The 24,003-nt window shown below is 38.0% G+C and overlaps 1 pseudogene; it reads right to left on the reverse strand.

Moving 5' to 3' along the window:
- Positions 1-4,067: 4,067 nt before the first annotated feature.
- On the reverse strand, positions 4,068-6,873 carry LOC122685339 (annotated as a pseudogene).
- Between the last annotated feature and the right edge of the window lie 17,130 nt (positions 6,874-24,003).

Raw genomic sequence — 24,003 nt, forward strand, 5'->3', positions numbered from 1 at the left:
CTGAGTTTTCCAAATTTGCTGGCATATTGAGTGCAGCACTTTCACAGCATCATCTTTTGGATTTGAAGTAGCTCAACTGGAATTCCATCACCTCCACTAGCTTTGTTCATAGTGGTGCTTCCTAAGACCCACTTGACTTTGCATTCCAGAATGCCTGGCTCTAGTTTGGTGATCACATCATTGTGATTTTCTAGAGTTTTTCTTAGTAGGGCTCAAAGATACTCACCCCTGGCCTGCTCTATTCATTCTCAATTGTGGGCTCTATGTGATCATTGCTTCATACTGATCTATCACAACTGTGGTCTCCTTCAGTGATAAGTTCTCTAGTAATTGCAGAAAGTGTTTAATGTTTACAGCTAAAACTTTTCAAAGTTTACATCCAGAATTGAGTATCTGACCTTTTCCCCACTTTACTTTTCTAAAGAAATAACCATCTGTCTCTAATATTTACTGTATTTTCTTCTTTTGTGTTATATTACCCCCTCTCCCCTTTTTTGAGTCAAGGAAGAAAAATTAAGGAAAAAAACCTCTTAAATGTAAGAGCATTTGATTGCATTGCATTATGTCATTTCCTGTGTATATTATCAAAGTCCCATGACTTTGGTAGCTCAGAGTCATGATTTATAAATTATACATCATTCTTCATAAGATGTGGTTTATATTAGTGCATAATTATATGGGGTCTTTATATTCCCCTTCTTTTTCTTTTCATGTATCATTCTTTATTTTTTCTACCCTGCCAATAGATTATAAATGGGTAGAAATTATTCATGTATTGTTTTTCTTTTACATACTGTACAGCTGAGGACATTGTAAGCTATCAAGACGTGCCTTATTGTTTAGCTGAAATAAGAATGGGTCTATTTGAAAAAGCTTCTATTTCATCCAAGAAAATTACTGGTGGAAAAAACAAATAGTGGATGATGTGGAAAATGTTCTATCAACCTGCATAATCCATTTATATAATGATGGCAGATTTGTCTCTGGTGGTACCCTCTGCTTCTATTGTTCGATAATTATGGAGATTCAAATAGGAACAGTGCAATAATGATTGCTTTGAGTACTCTAAGATATTTGTATCTTAAGAGCAGGGCACCTACCTCTCTAACTGCATTTCATGCTAATCTTTCCCTACATCAGTAATTAGCAAACTTTTCTGTAAATGGCCAAATAGCTAATGATTTTAAGTTTTGCAAGTCATACAGTCTCTGTTGCAACTAGTCAAGGAATCATTTGTAATGGTATCTGACATTTATTGAAAATAAGAAGTAAAGTTTGTCCAGGTAGTGTTGAGGAGTTGGGAAGAGTACAGGAGTTCTTCTGCTGACCAGCAGATGCAGGAGTGAGAAGATACTCCAAATTCTGAAGAGATCTAGCATCTGGGAAAAATGAATCAATTCAATGGTGAGATGATTTGGCTGCAAAGCACCCCTGGGACCTGGCAGTCATCTGGAGGAGTAGAAAATGTCTCTGGGGGTGGGAAGGGGGAATGGGCTTCAGAGAAGGTGAAAGGCTGGCCCCTTGGCAGTGATTCTGAGCTGTCTGAATCACTGTTCAGGGACTATGGCCTGCTAGGTACCTCCTAAGTGAGCTCAGATCACTAAGCTCAGATCATTGTGGTTTTTTTGTGGGATGTAGTAGAGGATAATGGCAACAACATCTAATGTCTGCAGACATATTCAGGTCTGCTAGTCTTTTCTACCAGCATTTTTCTGCTTCGCAATGTCAAAGAACTATAGAAAGTAGTAAACAAACATGTGTGGCTATGTTCTAATAAAACCTTCTAAAAAGCATAAATGAGAGTTAGCCTGAGGGTCATCATTTGCCAACTTTGCTCTAAGTCATTATGCACTGAACGGGGGAAGTTCCAGGCTTCCCTAATGGCTCAGACAGTAGAGAATCTGCCTGCCAATGCAGGAGACCTGGGTTTGATCCTTGGGCCAGGAAGATCCCCGGAGAAGGAAATGGCAACCCACTCCATTCTTGACTGGGGAATTCCATTGCCAGTGGAGCCTGGCAAGCTACAGTCCTTGGGGCCGCAAAGAGTTGGACATAACGGAACAACTAACACAACACAAGGAAAACGGCCTCCCTACTTCTGGTTCTTCTCTACCACTTTGGATATTCTTGTCCCTGCTTTTCCACATTCTTGACTTCTTTTCTTCCTTCTGATCTACACTTAAATGAAGTGAAGCTCAAAGATAGGGTGACATTCTGATCTACCTACAAAAAATCTGATTTATATCTGTAGTCCTGGTGTAATTACTGATGTGAAACCTGTCACTTTGAAATGTGATGTGGTTGGATTGATAAATTACTGGTCAAAATTATGAGTCACCCTATTCATAAAAGACTTCTCTGATCATTATATGTAAACTAGGAAACTAGCAGATCATCCACTGTTTATATGAGAAACACTAGAATTTGCATTTTTGGTGCTTTCTTTTTAGCATTTACTGTGTGCCTCTCCCTGGTGGAATAAAAGACTGTATGGGAACAGAGTCAAGTCTGCTCCACTCATGTTGCATTTCCACTCCAAATATACTACATGCAAGATATAGTGCACCCAAAAAAGTTGAATGAGTAAATATATAAGTGTTTGTTAAATGATTTCAATCTGGGCATAGTGAAACTCTCATTATTATACATTATCCACAATGACAATTTTTTTCCAACATATATAGCTTAATATTAGAGATTTTCTTTCATCCTTAATAGAGTTGGAGATAGGCTTCTGAAATAATTGGCCTGACAGGAGTAGGATCCAGATTTTTGCATGATGGCTCCTCCTCTACCTCCTTCTGTGGATTTCTGGGCAAAGGTGTTCTGGACATCTCTATACAAAAACCTACCTGGATAGTCAGAAGATGGCAGTGTTTTTTAAATGATCCTAGTTTAATCTCAGTGGTCTTCCCTTTCTCTAAGAAAATTGAACCTATCATTGGGTTGAGAATCTTTTAAAAATCCCCAATATCTGCAACACCTTTTCCCTAGCACTTACTGTTTTTTAATGTAAAGGAATATGATTTCTCACTGTTTCCAGAATGGTTGGTGGAAATCCCATCTGATCAATCTTGTTACATGGATGTGGTGATATTCACTAGGAGGAATGGATTTTGTTTGTTTTTTTAGCTATAAGTATTTGGGAGGCTGATATAATCCAAATTGTTTCCATGATGTCCAAATGACAAACCAAACCTAAAGTTATATAATTATGAGTATAAAAAAACCTAAACATGGAATGCAAATAATTTACTTATAGGTAGTATTTTATAAGACAGCCAATTTCTCATTATATCAAAGATTATCAACATGAACCAAAGCACACGATTGTCGCTTCCTATCAGTTCTGAGTTATATCCATAGTGATATGTGACTAAGGACAAGTAAAATGGAGGGAAAGATGGTTTGACTATTAAGTGGTTGCTAGTAGGTATGTCACAGACACAGCAAACATAAAAAGGGGCCAATACATGTTGTGTCTACATTAGCCTAGTGAACTACAGAGAGATTTTAAGAAATGAAGATCGCAAATTCCAGGAAGCAGTCAAGGTAAACTAGTAGAGATTTAAGCAATGAGGTCACGGTGTACAACCCTAATTCTGTATCTTATCAACTGCTGTGCATCCTACCAGCCTTCTTTCGGACAAGGTCATATGCTTTAATAATTTACATGTGTATAGTGATGTTAAACCCTTTCACATCTATTTCAGCCATCTGATCCTCACAACAACCTGTGAGGTAAGCAGGTTTAGAAGCTGAGGAAGCTGGTGTAGAGAGGTAAACTAAAGTGTTCCCTATCAGTGACAAAGCCAGGGCTAGCTAACTCCATGGACTAAGCTGCATCCTTCTTCTACTGGGCCACCCCTTGCATTTCTAAAAGGTCTTTCAACTAGTGGGGATGCCTGGGAGCAGCCACTAGCACACACGTCCATGCCACTCCATACATTAACCGTCCATCCACTCTTTTTTGTCTGAGGACACAGAAAAGGAGCCAGGGTAGCAGGAGGTGTTGGTTGGACCCAGGCTCTGCCAGTGTAGGAAAAACACCCTTGCATGATCATCTCCTAACTTTTAGTGTTTGAAATTAATCACTGAAGCAATTTTTCAAGTCCCAGCGGGAAAGCCCTGGTCGCCTCTTCCACTGCTGTGGCCAAGCGTCTGACCACGACTGCTGCATCACTGTGGAGCTCGCTGGCAATGTCCTGCTGACTGCTGGCCTCCTCACCAATGGCAATCAGCTGGTCCAGTTTTTCTTGCTCCTGCTTTGAAAGTTCTCATGCCAACCTCTGGTGTTCTGCAGGCTCAGCTGCAGTAGTCCTGGCCACTGACTGCCTTCTTCGCTGGGGCCACTTGCGGGGGGCTCACTGGTCAAAGGCCTATCCCCACTAGAAACTAAAGGAGCCCGGGAGGAGGAGGCTGGAGGCTGCTGCCTGGAGGCCACCTGAGGAGTGTTTTGGCTGGAGCTGGAGCAGGAGCTGGGCTCACCAGACAAAGTCAATCTGGTAATGGGGCTGCTCTGACAGGGGGCAGCTGCACCACTGAAAAGGTGGTGGGAGCTGCTGTAGTTGGGGGTCCTGTGAGAGCACCCTGCACCCAAGGATTCATCCCAGGAGTCTGAGAGGTCATTGGTTTCTGGCATCTGGTCACTGACCCTCAGCTGACAATCCTCATCTGATTGCTTCACTGTTTTCAAAATAGGCTTTGCTCCCAGAATACTGGTCCCCTCCTCCACCGTGGTGTCAGGGGATGCTAAATTCAGGTCACTGTTCTTGGCTTAAGCAGCATCCTCCATTAACTTGTCTGCATCAGTCACTATCTGATTTCAGAGAAGCTGATTCAACTTCAATATCATAAAAGGGAAAGTGTGGTGAGTCACCCATACTTGACGTGTGGGCCACATAGGTCTTTAAATATAAGGCCTTCAGGACTTTGAATAGCAAGGAGAGATAAGAAAGCCTTCCTCAGTGATCAATGCAAAGAAATAGAAGAAAACAATAGAATGGGAAAGACTAGAGATCTCTTCAAGAAAATTAGAGATATCAAGAGAATGTTTCATAGAAAAATGGACACAATAAAGGATAGAAATGGTATGGACCTAACAGAAGCAGAAGTTATTAAGAAGATGGCAAGAATACACAGAAGAACTACACAGAAAAGATATTCATGACCCAGATAACCATGTGGTGTGATCACTGGACTAGAGCCAAACATCCTGAAATACAAAGTCAAGTGGGCCTTAGGAAGCATCGCTACGAACAAAGCTAGTGGAGATGATAGAATTCCAGTTGAGTTATTTCAAATACTAATTGTAGATACTGTGAAAGTGTTGCACTCAATATGCCAGCAAATGTGGAAAACTCAACAGTGACCACAGAACTGGAAAAGGTCAGTTTTCATTCCAGTCCCTAAGAACGGCAATAACAAAGAATGTTCAAACTACCGCACAATTGCACTCATCTCACGCTAGCAAAGTAAAGCTCAAAATTCTCCATTCCAAGCTACAAAAGTACATGAACTTCCAGATGTTCAAGGTGGATTTAGAAAAGGTAGAGAAACCAGAGATCAGATTTCCAACATTCACTGGATCATTGAAAAAGCAAGAGAATTCCAGAAAAACATCTACTTCCACTTTATTGACTATGCCAGAGATTTGACTGCATGGATCACAACAAACTGCGAAAAATTCTTCAAGATATGGGAATACCAGACCACCTGACTTGTCTCCTGAGAAATCTGTATGCAGATCAAGAAGCAACAGTTTGAATTGGACATGGAACAACAGACTGGTTCCAAATAGGAAAAGGAGTATGTCAAGGCTTTACATTGTCACCCTGCTTATTTAACTTTTATGCAGAGTACATCATGAGAAATGCTGGACTGGATGAAACACAAGCTGGAATAAAGATTGCCAGGAGAGATATCAATAACCTCAGATATGCAGATGACTTCACCCTTATGGCAGAAAGCGAAGAAGAACTAAAAAGCCTCTTGATAAAAGTGAAAGAGGAGCGTGAAAGAGTTGGCTTAAAACTCAATATTCAGAAAACCAAGATCACAGCATCTGGTCTCATTACTTCATGGCAAATAGAAGGGGAAACAATGGAAATAGTGACAGATTTTATTTTTTGGGCCTCCAAAATCACTGCAGATGGTGACTGCAGCCATGAAATTAAAGCTTACTCCTTTGAAGAAAAGCTTTGACCAACCTAGACAGCATATTAAAAAGCAGAGACATTACTTTGCCAACAAAGGTCTGTCTAGTCAAAGCTATGGTTTTTCCAGTAATCAAGTATGGCTGTGAGAGTTGGACTATAAAGAAACTGAGTGCCAAGAATTGATCCTTTTGAACTGTGGTGTTGGAGAAACTCTTGAGAGTCCCTTGGACTGCAAGGAGATCCAACCAGTCCATCCTAAAGGAGATCAGTCCTGGGTGTTCATTGGAAGGACTGATGCTGAAGCTGAAACTCCAGTACTTTGGCCACCTGATGTGAAGAACTGACTCGTTTGAAAAGACCCTGATGCTGGGAAGATTGGAGGAGAAGGGGATGACAGAGGATTGAGTCACCGACTCAATGGACATGAGTTTGAGTAAGCTCCAGGAGTTGGTGATGGACAGGGGAGCCTGGCTTGTTGCAGTCCAGGGGGTCTCAGAGTCAGCCAAGACTGAGTGACTGAACTGAACTGAACTGACTTTGAACTTGGAGCTGCACTGAAGCAGGGTGCGGTAGAAGTCTTCCTGCTGTATAGTCTTGGACACGGCCGATGGACATCTGCGTTGTGAATGGACTCCGCCTTGCCTAGTATGGAGAGAAGCCTCCGTATCTCCTGTCTGTACCACCGGATGCCTGCACGTCTACTGGAAGTGGCCATGGCAAACTGGGAAGAAAGGCTAGCTGGAGGAGGCTCCCAGGCAGGAGAGTGCCAACCTGAAAGTGTGAGGAATTTCTAGGTGCTCCAGTCTATCTCCAAGAGCCAGCCGCTTCTTCCCTCTCTGGGCTAATTGCTGAGAAGCCAGGTCCGAGGACCGCATTTCTGGCTGGAGGGCCACGGGAGAATGCACGTCACAGGAACAGTGTAAGGACAATTGTGGCAGTAAGTTAAGCGGTGTTACCTGTAAGTAAGTTGCAGAGAGGCAGGATGCCAGGGCTGAGAAAAGCCTGACTTCGGGAGTCAGCTTAGGATGGGGACTGGACCAAGGGCTACAAAGAGTCTCACTGGGCTTAGTAACAAGGGGACTGGCTTCTTCACAAAAAGCAGGATGCCTCCAAGGCTGAGTCCTGGGACCACTGTGTATCTTCTGCCAAGGATATGCTTGACTTTCATTACTGAGTTTGAAATATTCCTTATTCTACTTTGTTTTGCTGCCAATCCAACAACCTCTTCGTTTTTCGAGTAAGCAAGAAACTCCAGCAACAGCTGGAGTAACTGTCAGCTGCATCATTTGCAACCACATCCGCCCGGCCATCCTCATGGACGGCCACACAAGCGGGTGTGCAGCTCCGGTGAATCCCAGTGGCCACCATGAGGCGGCAGAGAAGGCAGCAGCACTCAGGAAAGGAGTTTTGTATTAATATAAATATGCAAATTATAAATAAGAATATAAAAATTTTACATGGTCTCAAACTGTGGGAATGCATTTGTGTCTGTAGCTGAAAATGCAGCAATGTATCTTGGCTAATTAAAATGAATTTTTATTAGTCTTAGGATGCTTCAAAAAAGGAAACAAATGTTTTTACTTAGCTGGGGAACTAAGTAACTTGAAACAAAATTTAGTAGCAATCAAAATCTTTCATTTACTTCTAAATATGTGAATACATTAATATTTTATCACAGATCCTCATTTGACTTTTTGAATATGTTAATTTCATTTAAAAAATCTGTATCTCCAAAGAAACAACTACTGCCTCCATTTTAAGATTGGGAACTAATCAAGTTGCTGTGTCTTTTTAAAAATATGGTTTCTTTTGTTAAGAGGAAGCATTAAAGAATGATTTTTGTTAAATAATTGATTTTATTAAATAGTATAATTTAATAAATTATAAATGAGATATGCCCATTTTTCTAACACAGAAATAATTAAATTTGAACCCTTGAAAAAAATGAATAAGATATTCAGTTGTACACAAAGCATTATGCATAAATAAATAGCATGTTTTCCTTGGTATTAAATGACAAAGTATAAGTAGTCATAACAAAAGAGAAAGTAGACGGTGTTACAGGCTAAGTTGTGTTCTCCTAAGTTCATATGTTGACGTCTTAACCACCAGTAACTCAGAATTTTACTATATTTGGAAATATGGCCTTTAGAGGTAATAAAGTTAAAATAAGGTCATTAAGATGGGTCCTAATCCAGTATTACTCATGTCCTTATAAGAAAGGAGATTAGGAAACACACACACACAGGAAAAAACCATGTGAAGACACAGGGTGAAGACAGCCATTTACAAGTCAATGAGAAAGAGCATGGAAGAAACCAACCATGTCTAACACCTTGATCTCAGACTTCTAGGCTCCAGAACTATAAAAAAGAAGAAAAAAAAAAAAGTGCTGTTCAGACTTCTCAGTCTGTAGGACTTTGTTAGGGCAGCCCTAACACTACTAGAGATGGGAAATTTCACTGCCTCTCTGACGACAGCATGGGCCCTGCTGCTGTTCCACACTTCTACACTCTCACATGTATTCCCTGAAGAAACCAGTGCTTTCCTCTAGTTGCTTCAGAATATCTTCTTTAATGATAAAAATTGAGAAGTTAAAATTCTTGTAAAACTACTTTCAAGTCTCTAAAAACTGAATATTGTGATCTGGTTTATTCCTAGTTATTTAAACATTCAAAATAAGTTGTAAATTTTGTTACATTACAGTTTACAAAATGCTTCCATATCTGTTATCATCGTTTATTTCCATAAATGCTATATTCAGTGGGATAGACAAAATTTTATTTTGTTTCTATAGATGAGAAACTAAGGTTCCAAAGTTGATTGACTTAGAATAGCTCATAAAATCAGTACATTGCAGAACTGCAAGGCTCATCAAGATCTTGCAGCATTGAACTCAGTTATGTTTCTTGTATACCCTATTGGCCAATTCTTTATCTGAAAATATTTAGGTCCTTAATAAAATCTCAGTGCACTGTTCTTCAAACAGTAGATTATGACCCATTGACAACTCATGTTATCAGCTTAAGGTTTTTGACAATTGTACCAAAAATGACATCAACTCGAACAGAATACAGTGTATTACTAGAGCTAAAAATAGATGTTGTTTCTTGACATTTGAGTGATTGTGTGTCTGTGTATGTATGCCTGGGTATAAAATAAAACATATTTAGGTTATAGTAGGAAAATATTTTAAAACTATTGCCATGGCATATTTCTCTAAAAGGCTATTTAAAAAATTTCTTGCTAATGCTTTGGGGTTTTGTGCAAATGCTCATTTAGATTTATCTCTTAATTAGGAGGCAAAGCCCTTGAACAGAAGGATTGCTACTTATTACTTCTTCCTCAGAGACTGCAGCACTGATGGTAGAAACATGAGAATTCATGACTGAATGGCATAAGTATATGACTGTTAGCTCTGAAAGTCATGAAAATGATTCTGATGTGTTACCATTCTACATTTATTTATGGACATCCTTAAAGCTAGATGAACACTTGCAACAATATTCTCAGGTAGAACTTTTTATGTTGTTTTGAGTACTAAATCCTTGTCTATTTAGGCTGTGTTCTTCCACGTATATTTTCACACCTATTTAAAAATGCTCTTAAATTATTAAGGATAAACGTCTATAGATTTGCTCTGATTATATCATCAGAGAAGTACATTCTCATAAGCTGATATGGAGTTTCCTTTTCATCTCTTTGCTTTCCACAGATTTGAAAGAAAATTTTCAAAGTTTATTGGTGGCCTAAGAAACTTAGGCAGCCCAAAAAGTGGACTTTAAAAACAACAAAATAATCCTTCTAACTTATAACTTGCATTACTTTTAAGTTTATACATTAATATTATTTATAAATACATTCATTAAATATATATTAATAGCTGATTATTTCATATTTAAAATTGTAATATGTTTAAACATAACATTGTTTTTACATCACACATGCTCTGTTCGGGACTCAAATTTAATCCTGAAAGCAAAATCCCTATAAAGACACATTGAGGACACTTGTCTTTAGGGGAATGCCAAACTAGAATGATGAGCTTTAGATTGTGATTCGAATATCAATAAAGAATAACTGTATAACAGAAGAAGAGGGAGTTTTTCAAAGCAATACCTGCCATTGGAAGGAGCTAGCTTAGGTGTCTGCCTAACTAAATGTTAAAGAAATTAACTGCCTTTTTGCTTAATATTAAAAGCATATTTCACAGAGACAGAAGTGAACTATTCAGACATGTATACACACATTTATGCATATATATATGAAGTGCACATGTATATATGTGTATGTACATGTATATGCATATGCACATATATATACGAAATGGGGTTCCCTGGTGGCTCAGTCAGTAAAGAATCTGCCCGCAATGCAGATTCAATTAGAAATTAAATATATTCAATAAAAATTTAATTTGGGTTCAATCCCTAGGTTGGGACACTCCCCTGGAGAAGGAAATGGCAACCCACTCCAGTATTCTTGCCTGGGAAATCCCTTGGACAGAGGAGCCTGGTGGATTACAGTCCAGGGGGTCACAAGAGTTGGACACAACTTAGTGAAAACACCGCCACCACCATATACACAAACACATACACAGGACTTGAGTGATTTTGAGATTAGTAGAATCAATATTTTGAATTTCTTTGAAAATATTAGAAAAACAAGAGAAAATTGCAGAACATCAGCAAAATGTAAATCCAAAATTCTTTGGATGTTTATACCAGAATTTGTTGTATTTTATTTGCCATCCATTTGAATTTAGCAACATAAAAGTCAAGTGATCGTGTCTAAAACAGGAACCAGCACATTGTTTTGTTGTAGCCTATCCAATGATGTTAGGCTTCGCGGGTCAAATGGTCTCTGTCACCATTACTCAACTCTGCAGTTACAGGACAACAGCAACCACAGAAAATACAGAAATGAAGAGCATAGCTATCTTCCAAAAATGCTGCATTTCCAAAAACATACATTGGGGCATTTTTTTTTAACCCATGGACTTTAATTTATCCATTCTAAGTATAATATAAATTAAAGTGGTTTTCAAAGTATAATGCTTGAATATATTTAATTTCTAATTTTTATAAAATGTTATCCTCTATAAGTTTGCATATGGTTTTATTACCCTTCTTCATAAATTTTAGGCCTTAAAAATTTTGTAAGATTTTACTCTTTTTTTCTTTAGCCGGAGAAACTGTCTCTGAGAACACTATATATATTTCATTAGTAAACGGAATGTAAGATGTATCACCTAAAGCATAACATTTTGATGAAATCTAGAGTAAGGTTTCTTATTCACAAGGAAAATAGTAAAAAAAAAAATGTGTTTAAAAATAAGTGAGTCTTAAGAAAAACTTAGTCTTGTGAATCATATGTTTACATCAGAATCCATGGAAACATACTCTTTAAAGTATAGTTAGTACTTGATAAGTGTATATGCCTTTTTCAGTTATCATTTGTTTCCCTTGTCTTGAATCAGTTGTCATAATGCATGATTATTCACTGTTTGAAACTTACACTTATTTTTATAAAATATATAATGACTTCTATATTTTGTTTTCCATTCATCAAGTTTTAACTTCCCTTTGTTCTATTTTCTAACAAAAGTTACAGTCAGATAGGAAGAAGGAGGTAAGAGTTGTACCTTCTTCAATCCAGAAAAAACTCCTTTGCTTTGTCTTGCATTAAATCCCAAGGGGCACTGTTACTTTTCCCCTAAAAATTACTTGAATGGGCTGTCCAGTGTACCTGCAAATTATCATAGTAAATGCATAATGTGAATTCTACCATTAAAAGTGATAATAGTTCATCCTACTACAGTTGGTCCCCAATTTAGGATGGTTTGACTTAAGATTTTTTTGACATTATTTATGATGTTTCAAAGGCTATATGCTGTAGGTAGAAACTGCACTTTGAGTTTTGAGTTTTGATCTTTCCTGGGTTAACGATGTGAGGGAGGATCCTTTCTCCCCATGCTGGGCAGTGGCAGTGAGCCACAGCTCCCCGTCAGCTGACACAAGGGGTGAGCAACAGGTACATTTACAACACTTCTGCCCCCTACAACCATCCTGTTGGTCACTTTCAGTGCAGTAGCCAGACATTTGATACTATATCATAAAACAGACTTTGTGTTAGATGATTTTGCCTGACTTGTAGGCTAATGTAAATGTACATTTAAGATGGGCTAGGCTAAGCTATGGTGTTTGGTGGGTTGGACATATTAAATACATTTTTGGCTTCTGATATTTTCAACTTGCAATGAGTTTATCGGGATATAACTCTATCATAAGTCAAAAAAGATCTATAGTCATGTTTAACAATTTGGTAGACTAAAAAATTTCAAAATTTTCTCCTCTTGACAGGTACGAAATCTACTGGTAGGAGATAAGAGAGGGGGAAGGATTGCTAGTTATAAGAACATAATAATTATGATTAATGTGTTTCTCCAATTTATAACTAGAAAAGTGTATGAATATGAACAATATATCTATATTAGTAGATAAGGAAGAAATCTGAATTATGCTATGAATACATGTTCTGTCACACACAACAAATAGACACATAACTTTTGTTTTTTTTATTGCGAACAAAAGCCTCCGTATTTCAATTTTAAGTAAAAATGTAAGGAGGCCAAGGTATTCAAACATTTGACATTGGGACTGTCATTCACATGTTCTTTATCATATAATAAGTTGTACATATGCACATTTTTATTTATATTCCAATTTGTATAACTTGTATTAATATTACTAAACATTACATATAAGCACTTTATACTTAGCTATTAAAATAAGATTTGTAAAAATTAATATGAATTTTATATGGAAACTTCTTTTAATTACTTAATAAATAATTTACACATAGTGGTTTAGCTTACATGCAGGGGATAAACTAAGATTTTAGCTTAAGTCTAATAATTATGTACTGGCAACATCTAATTTGATTACCATATATACATATGTGCATATTAATGTGCAAAATTAGTTTGGGGATTTGTTTATTATGTTCAAAATGTAACTGCATTTTTCTACCCACCTGTCATTCCATCAGAGATAAGGCAAAACTAATTTTTTGCTTTGTACATTATGTAACATTATGGAGGACTCCGAATTGCTAGTAAAATTAACTTGTCCTAAATGCTTTCTCCTTTCCTGGCTTTGAACAAGTAAACTGATATGTTAGCAGACTCATGTGGCAAGAAGCTATGGACAAGTCTAGCCAACATTCAGCAAGAAGCTGTGGCCCTCAATTTAAGACATTTGTTAAATGAAGTAATTCTAGAGAACAATTTCAAGGCAATATAATAAAGCTAATATTTTGATGCTTGTGTTTAAAGACAAAGAGAAGTTCTCTTTGCTTATCACAAAGCAAAAAGAAGGTCTCTATGGAATGATATTAAGCAGGTTGAATAGCATAATATATCCTTATTTAGTCTCTCAATAATTCCAAGGTTCTCTTGAGAAGAGTCGTATTTCTAAAAAAGCTTAATGATTTAATTCACCATATAATTATTCACAATTATACTTTCCTTGCTTACATGGAAATGACATAGATTTTTAAAACCACAAATTTTCTTTGAAATATATTTAAAATAATTTCTACACATAGATAACAGCAGTTCTTCTTGAAGCAATATTTTATATCACAGGTTTCCATTTATTGTTATGTAAGGACATAAGATCTTGTATGTTTATGTTTGGGGAATATGCAATTATAAAACTTGGCTAAATACAGCTGTTTTGTGAGTAACTCTGACTTCTGGGTCTCATAACCTTTCTGATCATCATTTTTATTTTATTCCACTGAATCCAGAACTGTATACTAAGTCTCAAGGTGCTCTTATTAGGGAGGTAAATGAGTTAATATTATTTTTCCCACATTACACATGAAAACGAAGTTTAGCAAAATGAAGTGACTTATTCAAAGACATAGAACTCAGTCCATATGAGAATTTGTGTCTAGGATTTTTTCTTTCTGCACGAGTTAATCCCATCTCTTCTCTCATTCTCAGTGGTCAATGAGATTACTGCAGTATTAATGGCAGGTTCCTGGTATATGTGACAGGTTGTATTTTAGCTAAATAAGCACTTGTTTTTTAGCTTCAGTTAGGTTTTCTACTCCAGATCCTTCTATGTTCTTCTTCAGAGATTAGGACCAACTGAAATCCTATACATCGTCTTATTCATTGCTACACCTGTAGCCCTAAAATGGAGCTGAGTGCAGAGTAACTGGTTAATAAACATTTGTTGAAAAAAAAAAACGCATTATTTACCAAATTAAAAAAAGAGATTTAAGTCTTCTCTCCTTCTCCCAAAGTCTCAAAAGCCCCTTCTACTCAGCAGGTTGTCCTGTATCTTTTATTTTGATAATTACTTACTTTTTACAATACATATCAGAGTCTTTCCCCTAAAGATGTTGGGGCACAACTGGATGTACAAGAAATCCATTATGTTGAACAAAACATTTAGATTTGTTAATAATCTACATTTACCACGTTTATAAATGTGTTGCAAATGCAGATAAAACACCATATTAAAATATAATGGGAAATTTTATCACAATTCCTGGAACTCAGTAGATGCTTAATAAAGTTTAATTAACTTATTCTTCCTATCCTCAAGTTAGGATAATCTTGCCCTGTACAGTATTAATTTGTATCTTAATGCACATTAGCACAATCTTTAAAGGTATACTGTTATATTTCAATATTCAAAATGTGACATCCCTGGAATTTTTTCTGTGTAGTCACTGGTGATTTTCCCATGATTTTAATTATTTCCAAAATACAAACTATTTGTTTAATCATAAAGAACATCGATTCTGTAAGTGAAAAGCAAACAAACAATAAGAAAAAATACCAAAAGCAACTTGAAGTGCAAGTTTAGGGTCAGGTCTTTCTCTATATTTTTTAATCTTGGAAGCAATTCAAAGGCCACAAGTATATTAGAAAAATTCCTACCTTGAAGGTCATGTCAACTTTAATATACATGCTAGGGAGGAAATAGACTCCCAGCTGTCAGTATATTGAATGAACACACACACACACACACACACACACACACACACGTCTTGGCAGGACTGACACCATCAATAAAGACATTAATTTTTTGTAGCTTTAGGCTAATTTTCCCCCATGGCTCTGCTTGTCATGTCATGAATAATACTTAAGGCAATATCAGAGAAAACAACCATTTCTACAAGGATCAGCTGTTGATAGTTCATGACGACACACCACTGTATAAGATGTTCAGAAGTCAGGGTTAAGTTCTATCAGCCTATTACCATTCTTACCTTGTAGAATTCATGGATGGCCGCCTTGGAGGGTAAATGTCTGCTATCAGTGGACTTAAGCATTGTATTTTTTCTGCTTAAGCATAGTAACTCAGGCTGCATAATTCTGGTCTATAAAGTTTCATGAAGTTAAGTTTTGTCATGGCCTAGAGCCCTCTCCTGGTGCCCAGAGATTAGCGTCAGCAGAGTTCAATTTGTGGATAGAAAAGTTGGGCATGAGTCATGGTCTGTCTAGATCTAAATTTGGCCCCTGTCCCTCTTTAATAAGTAATAATACGTAATACTTTCTTATTACTAGTTTACTTATTCTTACTGATTTACACATTTTTTCATGGTTGTTCTATACTGAAAACGCTTAAAGAGAGGAAATGAAGACCAAGATGTAAAGAAACTTTGAGAGGTGCATGGCTTCCTCTAAGACACTGGGAAAATAGTCTCCAAGATATCAGCATTGATTCTTATCTGGAAAAATGAACTAACAAATGCTGTTCCAGATGAAACAAAATACATTTTCAGAGATGTATTACTCCTATACTGCTGAGATCCTGGGGATAAGAACATTGTTTTTCCTGATTTTATAGAGATCGAATATGTCCAATTAGAAGGAGAAGGGAACGACAGAGGATTAGATGGTTGAATGGCATCACCAACTCAATGGACATGTGTTTGGGTAAACTCTGGGAGTTGGTGATGGACAGGGAGGCCTGGCATGTTGCGGTCCATGGGGTTGCAAAGAGTCGGACACGACTGAGCGACTGAACTGAACTGATATTTTATGTTTCTTTCATGCTGTTATAAATTGGCTCTCTTAAAACTACATTTCCCAATTATTTGCTACTATTTATAAGGATAAATTTTATATGTATTACATTTGTCATTTGTGACCTTGCTAAGTTATACTTTTAAAAATTGGTAAATTCCTTTTTCTTTTTTTTAATACGTAATCATAATCAAGTCACCTAAAAATGGCAATAGCTTTACTTCTTTTTTCTTCTTTTCTCCTTTTCTGCAATCATTAGAACCTCTAGTGTAACATTAATAGAAATGATGACATTATATATTCCTTTCAAAAATCAAAGACAAAGAAAGGAATATGGTTGGTTTTTCATCATTAATCAGAGCATTAGCTATTGGTTTTTTTAATAGATGCACTTTATCACATATAGGAAGTTTCCTCTTATTCTGTCATGTTCTGAGATATTTTAATAGATTTTGAATTGAAATAAAATTCTTATTTTAACAGATTTTAATTGTGAATTGGTGCTGAAATGCTTTTTTGCATCTACTGAAATAGCCCACTTTATTCTATTATTAAAATTTGTTAGATAGAATTCTAAAATGGCCCCCACAATTCCTGGCCCTTAGTGTGTACACCCCTTCCACCAAATATTCAATTAAACACTACCGTAGATGTTGCCATGAAGGGCTTCTGCAGATGTAACTGAGGCTCCTAATCAACTGACCTTAAAAGAGAGATATTATTTGGGTGGGCCAGACCTGATCAAATGAGCCCCTTAAATCTGGATCTCAAAGTCAGAGACAGAGGAAGTCAGAGCAAATCTAAGTATGAATGAGATTTGACAAGAGAGAAATTCTGAGTGCTGGTATGAGGGAAGGTGGGGGGCATGCAGTAAGGAACATGTGGACTAAGAGCAGCTTATGGCTGCAAGCCAGCAAGGAAAGAGGACCTCAGCCTTATAATTAAAAGGAACTGAATGCTGTGGACGACCTTAGTGAGCTTGGAAGCAGATCCTTCCCCAGAACCTCCAAATGAGAATTCAGTCCAGCTAACACCTTGATTTCAGATTTTGAGGCTCTGAGCAGAACTCCATCAACCCATCAGCCATCCAGAAGTGGGTGAAGCAGGGAACTTTAGTAGGCAATAGCTTCATGCCAGCAAATGGCCTCGCTGTGGCCCCAAACCAGGCGCTGCACTTGGTTAAGTCTTGCCCAAGCCCTGAAGGATTGATCTTTCAGGATCTCAAGACCCAGAGTTGAATGCATGGCTGGAAGCATCAGGCAAGCAGCTGTGGATTTTCTTAGCAAGAATCGATACATATACTCCACTGTGAGTGATGTTGTTCAGTCATCCGGTTGTGTCTGACACTTTGTGACCCCATGGACTGCAGCATGCTAGGCCTCCCTGTCCCTCACCATTTCCCGGAGTTTGCCCAAGGTCATGTCCATTGCATCGGTGATGCCATCCAGCCACCTCATCCTCTGGATGATGATCATTTTAAATCCACAGATGCAGAATAACTGGATCTAACTGGGGACCCAAGATATCTTTCAGCTTGACCTGTTTTCACAAGTCTCCAGCTGTGCATATGTGTGACCAATTGATTTCTAGGTATCATTCTATAAAAGGTCTCAGTGAATATCCTTTTGATTTTAAATATTTACTTATTCATTTATTTACTTATTTATTGCTCCCAGGCGTTGGGCATGTCAGGGGAGTGAGTGCTGGTCCCAGTGGAGGGGCAGGAAGGCAATGGGCTGGGATATGTTGAGAATCAAGTGGTTCTGATCATAGCAGAAGTGGCACTACTGCACCCAGCAGGAAGTTCAGACTGGGGGATTTGAAAAATTTGGTTGGAGCCAGCAGGGGAATCCTGGGATGAGAATACCTGAGCGCCATGGCTGCCATCCGTATCTGATTCCAGTCTCAGCCACAGTAAGGGGAGTGAGGCGGGGCGGGGGGGGGGCTTGTATTAAGCTCCTGCCGGAAGATGTACAGCTGGAACCTTGGGAGACCAGCCCTGGGAAGGAAATTGCTCCTGCACGGCCGCAAACTGCCACGATTAGATACAGCCTTTCCAGAAAGGGAGGCGCCAGAGCAGCAAGCTGAGCTTCTGATTTCTAATCCTGGGTCTCTGGTCCAAGGTCCAGAACATGCCGGTTTATTCTAGGGGCAGTTGTAAGGTGTCTTAGAATTCATCTCAGGAGACCATTGCAGCCTGTTCTCTAGCCCTTCGGCCTGAAGAACAGCCTCAGGGCATTCCTCTGTTTCTGAGTCAAACCAGGTGCCAATCCAGCCTTAGGGGAACTGGCTTCTTTGGTCAAACCCCTCCATCCAGTAACATGCTCCTCCTTTTGTGGACACTGTTCATCCATTGATAGACACATATTAATTCCATGTCTTGGTTACTGTAAAATAATACTGCAGTGACCATGGGGATGCTGGTATCTCTTTGGGGTGGTGATTTTATTTCCCTTGGATAAATACCCAGTAATGGATTTGCTGCATCTTATGGTAGGTAGTTATGTCTGTAATTTCTTGCCAGGCTCCATACTAATTTCCATAGTTTAGTTCAGTTCAGTTTAGTTCAGTCATTCAGTCGTGTCCGACTCTTTGCGACCCCATGAATCACAGCACGCCAGGCCTCCCTGTCCATCACAAACTCCCTGAGTTTACTCATACTCATGCCCATCGAGTCGGTGATGCCATCCAGCCATCTCATCCTCTGTCGTCCCCTTCTCCTCCTGCCCCCAATCCCTCCCAGCATCAGGGGCTTTTCCAAAGAGTCAACTCTTCGCATGAGGTGGCCAAAGTATTGGAGTTTCAGCTTCAGCATCAGTCCTTCCAATGAACATCCAGGCCTTATCTCCTTTAGGATGGACTGGTTGGATCTCCTTGCAGTCCAAAGGACTCTCAAGAGTCTCCTCCAACACCATAGTTCAAAAGTATCAATTTTTCGGCACTCAGCTTTCTTCACAGTCCAACTCTCACATCCATACAACCACTGGAAAAACCATAGCCTTGACTAGATGGACCTTTGTTGACAACGTAATATCTCTGCTTTTTAATATGTTAAGTTGGTCATTACTTTCCTTCCAAGGAGTAAGCGTCTTTTAATTTCATGGCTGCAATCACCATCTGCAGTGATTTTGGAGCCCAGAAAAATAAAGTCAGCCACTGTTTCCACTGTCTCCCCATCTGTTTGCCATGAAGTGATGGGACCAGATGCCATGATTTTAGTTTTCTGAATGTTGAGCTTTAAGCCAACATTTTCACTCTCCTCTTTCACTTTCATCAAGAGGCTCTTTAGTTCTTCTTCACTTTCTGCCATAAGGGTGGTGTCATCTGCATATCTGAGGTTATTGATGTTTCTCCAGGCAATCTTGATTCCAGCTTGTGCTTCTTCTAGCCCAGCGTTTCTCATGATGTACACTGCATCCCTTACTCAGATGTAAAAATTTTCTAACGCCCCTCAATAGGTCTGACTTTATCATTTTCAGGCTGAACACTTCTTTTTTCTTTTCTTTAGCATTTACTGTAGCATACTGCGGAGGTGACAAAGTTCTCTCTTGGTTTTGTAGTCTATAAAAGTAAAAAGTAAAAGTAAAGTAAAGTAAATTCGGTCAGTCGTGTCTGACTCTTTGAGACCCCATGGACTGTAGCTCACCAGGCTCCTCTGTCCATGGGATTTTCCAGGCAAGAATACTGGAGTGGGTTGCCATTTCCTTCTCCAGGGGATCTTCCCGACCCAGGGATTGAACCTGGGTCTCCAGCATTGCAGACAGACGCTTTATCGTCTGAGCCATGTGAACAAATATATAATGACATGTAGCCACCGTGATCCATTTTGTGATGTTGCTCAGTCTTGTCTGATTCTTTGAGGTTTTTGCAACCCCACTGGCTGTAGCCTACCAGGCTCCTCTGTCCATGGGATTTTCCATGCAAGAGTACTGGAGTGGGTTGCCATTTCCTTCTCCAGGGGATCTTCCCAACCTAGGGATCGAACCCAGGTCTCCTGAATTGCAGGCAGATACTTTACCACCCGAGCCACCAGGGAAGCGATCCATTATAGTACCATGCAATGTATTTTCACCACCCTAAAAATTCTCTATGCTCTGCCTATCATCATTGCTCCTCTCCACCATCATAACTGCTAACCACCACTGATATTTAAAATTCTCCCCATAATTTGTCTTTTCCAGAATATCATATAATTGGAATCATATTATATGTAGCCTTTTCCAATTGGCTTCTTTCACTTTGTAATATGCATTAAAGATTCCTCCATGTGTTTCCATGACTTCACAGCTCATTTCTTTTAGGCACTCAATAATAATATTCCATTTTCTTGATATACCACAGTTTATCCACCCACCTACTGAAGGACATGTTAGTTGTTTCCAAGTTTTGACAATTATGAAAGCTGCTATGAACATTATGTTCAAATTTTTGTATGGACATTTCAGCTTTTTTGGATAAGTACCAAGGAATATGATTCTGGTTCATGTAAAAGAGCGTGTTTAGATCTGTAAGAAATTGCAAACTGTCTTCTGAAGTATCTGCACTATTTTGCATTTCTATCAAAAATGAATGAGACTTTATGTTGTTCCACACAGTTGTCAGCATTTGGTGTTACCAGTATTACAGATGTTGGTCATTCTGATAGGTGTGTGGTGGTATCTCATTGAATTTGCATTTCCCTGATGACATTAAGTGAGGTATCTTTCCATATGCTTATTTGCCATCTATATATCATCTTTGATGAGGTATCTGTTCAGGTCTTTGGCCCATTGTTTAATTGTTTTTTATTATTTTTTGATTAATAAGAATTGTGTATTGTGGATAATAATCCTTTTAAGATCTTCAACTATTTTTCTTTTTCATTTTCTCTTTATTTTCTTCTTATGAGAGTTCTAACTACACAGATATTAGGTCTTTTGATTTTATTCCACAGTTATCTAAGCCTCTGTCCATTTTATTTACAATTTTTTCCTGTCTCATTCACGTGGGTGAATTCCACTAATCTATTATCAAGTTCATTTGTATTTTTTCTGTCATTGTCATTCTATTATTCTGCTATTACACCCATTCAGTGTTTTGAGTTTTGTCTGTTTATTCACGAGGAGGAATGTATTTTTCAGTTCTAAATTTACACTTGGTTCTTTTTAGTATTTTTTATTTCTCTGCTGAAATTTACTCTTTCATCATTTATTATTAGCATAGTTTCCTTTGCCTAATTAGCCTGATTGTAATAGCCAGCCTAAAGTTTTTCTCTGAAAACTTCAATATCTATTATCATTTTGGCATTAGTTCCTCTTAATTTGCTTTCTCCTGATAATGGGTGAATTTTTGTAGTTCTTCATGGGTTGAGTAATTTTGGACTATATCTTGTACATTGTGAATATTTTGCTGTAGAAACCTTGGATTCCGTTACATTATGAGGAGTACTGATATTTTTGGCTTAGCATTCAATCAACTTGGTCAGACACAAATTGTTAAGTTTTCCTCAGCCTAGGATGAGTGGTAATTAAATCTTCACTTCAGACTCTGTGCCCTCTGACCTTTTAATGTGTAGTTGAAGGGTCAGTCAAAGACATGAATCAAGTTTTATACCTAGAATATAATGTGTTCCTTTCATTGGCTTGTTCCTTTCTGAGATTCCCCCAACTCCTACTCCATTCTCTCACAGCCCTAAGTGCTTCAGTCTTCTTCCCCAGGTTTGTTTACCCAGAGAGATGGCTGATTTTTCTAAGGAGATTTTAGCCACCCTGCCCAACCCTGCAACTGCCGCTGCCCTCAGAGCAAAGCAAAAACTTAAAACACTTTGCTGATTGCTTCCTCCAGGTTTTGACTTGTTTCCAAAATCTGCCTGCTGTATTCAGAATTGGTATCTTAGCTAATCATATTAAAAATACAAGATTAATTTTTATGTATTACAAAAATAATTAAGCAGATTTTTCCACATATATTGTAGTATATTTGAGTTAGTAAAGCAGGAAAATAGAGTATCAGAATAATAATATGTACCTTGTAAGATTGCTATAAAGCATAAATAAGATAATGTATACAGAATACTTAGCAGAATCTCAGACAAAAAACAGGTGTTCAACAGGTGCTAGATCTTTACCTTAGGCCATAAGTTAATGCCAAGAAAGTCACCACTTATTCATCTTGTTTCATAAAGCCAAGGCAAAAAATATAGTTGGATCTACTAACATTGGACTATAAAGGAATGTCTGAATATAAGGGAAAGTCTACTTAAATTTCTTCTGGAGTGATGGCCTCCTAGAGGGAATATTGAACTGAAATCATGCTGCTTAAGAGTCTCAGCAGGTCTCTAGTTCTAGCATATACTTTGAATTTTACTAGAAATCTCAGAGCAGATAAAGGAAGGTTTTCATTGACCTTTCATATTTCTGAGTGTTAAACTTGAATCTCCAGATTTGATTAATAAACATCACATATTTGGTTGTATTTTTTTGTGTACCCAAAAGATTTATGCTTTTTTGCTTTTTGCTTTTATTCAATAAAGTAAGGTTGAATTGGCCACTTAACAATGGCTCATATTCTATTGTAAGAGTCCCTATATATAATCTATGTTCCGTTTAAAGCTTAGCAATATGAATAATTAGTGGGTGTACATGTGCTTGTGTCTATATGCATGCATGCTAGCTAATACCTTTTAAAAGAATATTTCCTATACATCCTGAGTCCTCGATTTCAGCTCTTAAGTTCCAAACTGTAAAGGAAATATCTAATTACATTTGAGTAACAAGATATAAAGTTATTTTACTTTATATTATTTTGAAGAATATTTTCTACAAAGTTTTATCCAAGTTAATATATTCAAAAGCTAATACATTGTAATCAAAGCAGAATTCTACATGGTAAAGATTATAGAGATGCCTTTGTTTCATGCAATCCTGAAATGGTCTTGGGACATGAAGCAGATTTGTTTCAGAAGCTGGCCAGGAAACATAAATTGCTAAAAAAGTATAAAAGCATGTTGGAGTTGAGCCAGATATTACCCCCTGAATTGAAAGAGTAATGTAAAAATCAGGACATTGTTTTTTAACCAATAGTTAACAAAGGGATTGCAGATAGGGAGAGATATATTTTGATTAATTTTGCCCTTTTTAGAAGGAATCTGGCAGCTTTGTCCTTCACCAGCTGGAGTTTATCTAAGGCCTTATGGAGCTAGTCAGGCAACAGGGACTTAACAATAATCTAATCTTCATGACCTGGATGCTGCCTTGCGTGAGCAGCTTATTTAAGTAAAGTGTTTTTCCAATTCCCCACTAGGGGGGCTGAGAACACAAAGATACTGTGCTGGTTTCCCTTGTGTGACCAGACTTTTCAGTGTCAAGATCCTCAGGGAGAAAAGCAATGGAAGATGTTATGATTAATGATACCTCTCTAACTCTAGAATAAACAGCCATTACCTTTTAAATTTAGGAGAGAGTTAAGTTGGCAATTTTCCACTGACTTTGATTCATCGTGATTGGTACAGTTTTTAGTTAAATGCCAATAACCACTGCTGTATGATCAGATTCCTGCTGGGTGCAGCTCTTGGGATTTTGCCTTGTTTTAAATTTTGTAGGTCTGCTTTGCTTAGCCTCCTCTTTTCTTGTTGTTTAATTGATAAGTCGTGTCTGACTCTTTGCGACCCCATGGACTGTAGCCCACCAGGCTCCTCTGTCCATGGGATTTCCCAGGCAAGAATACTGGAGTGGGTTTCCATTTCTTTCTCCAGGGGATCTTCCCAACCCCAGAATCAAACCCACATCTCCTGCTTGGATTTTTTATTACTGAGTCACC

This window comes from Cervus elaphus, chromosome 28 (genome assembly GCF_910594005.1).
Source record: "Cervus elaphus chromosome 28, mCerEla1.1, whole genome shotgun sequence".
In the NCBI taxonomy this organism is placed as follows: Eukaryota; Metazoa; Chordata; class Mammalia; order Artiodactyla; family Cervidae; genus Cervus; species Cervus elaphus.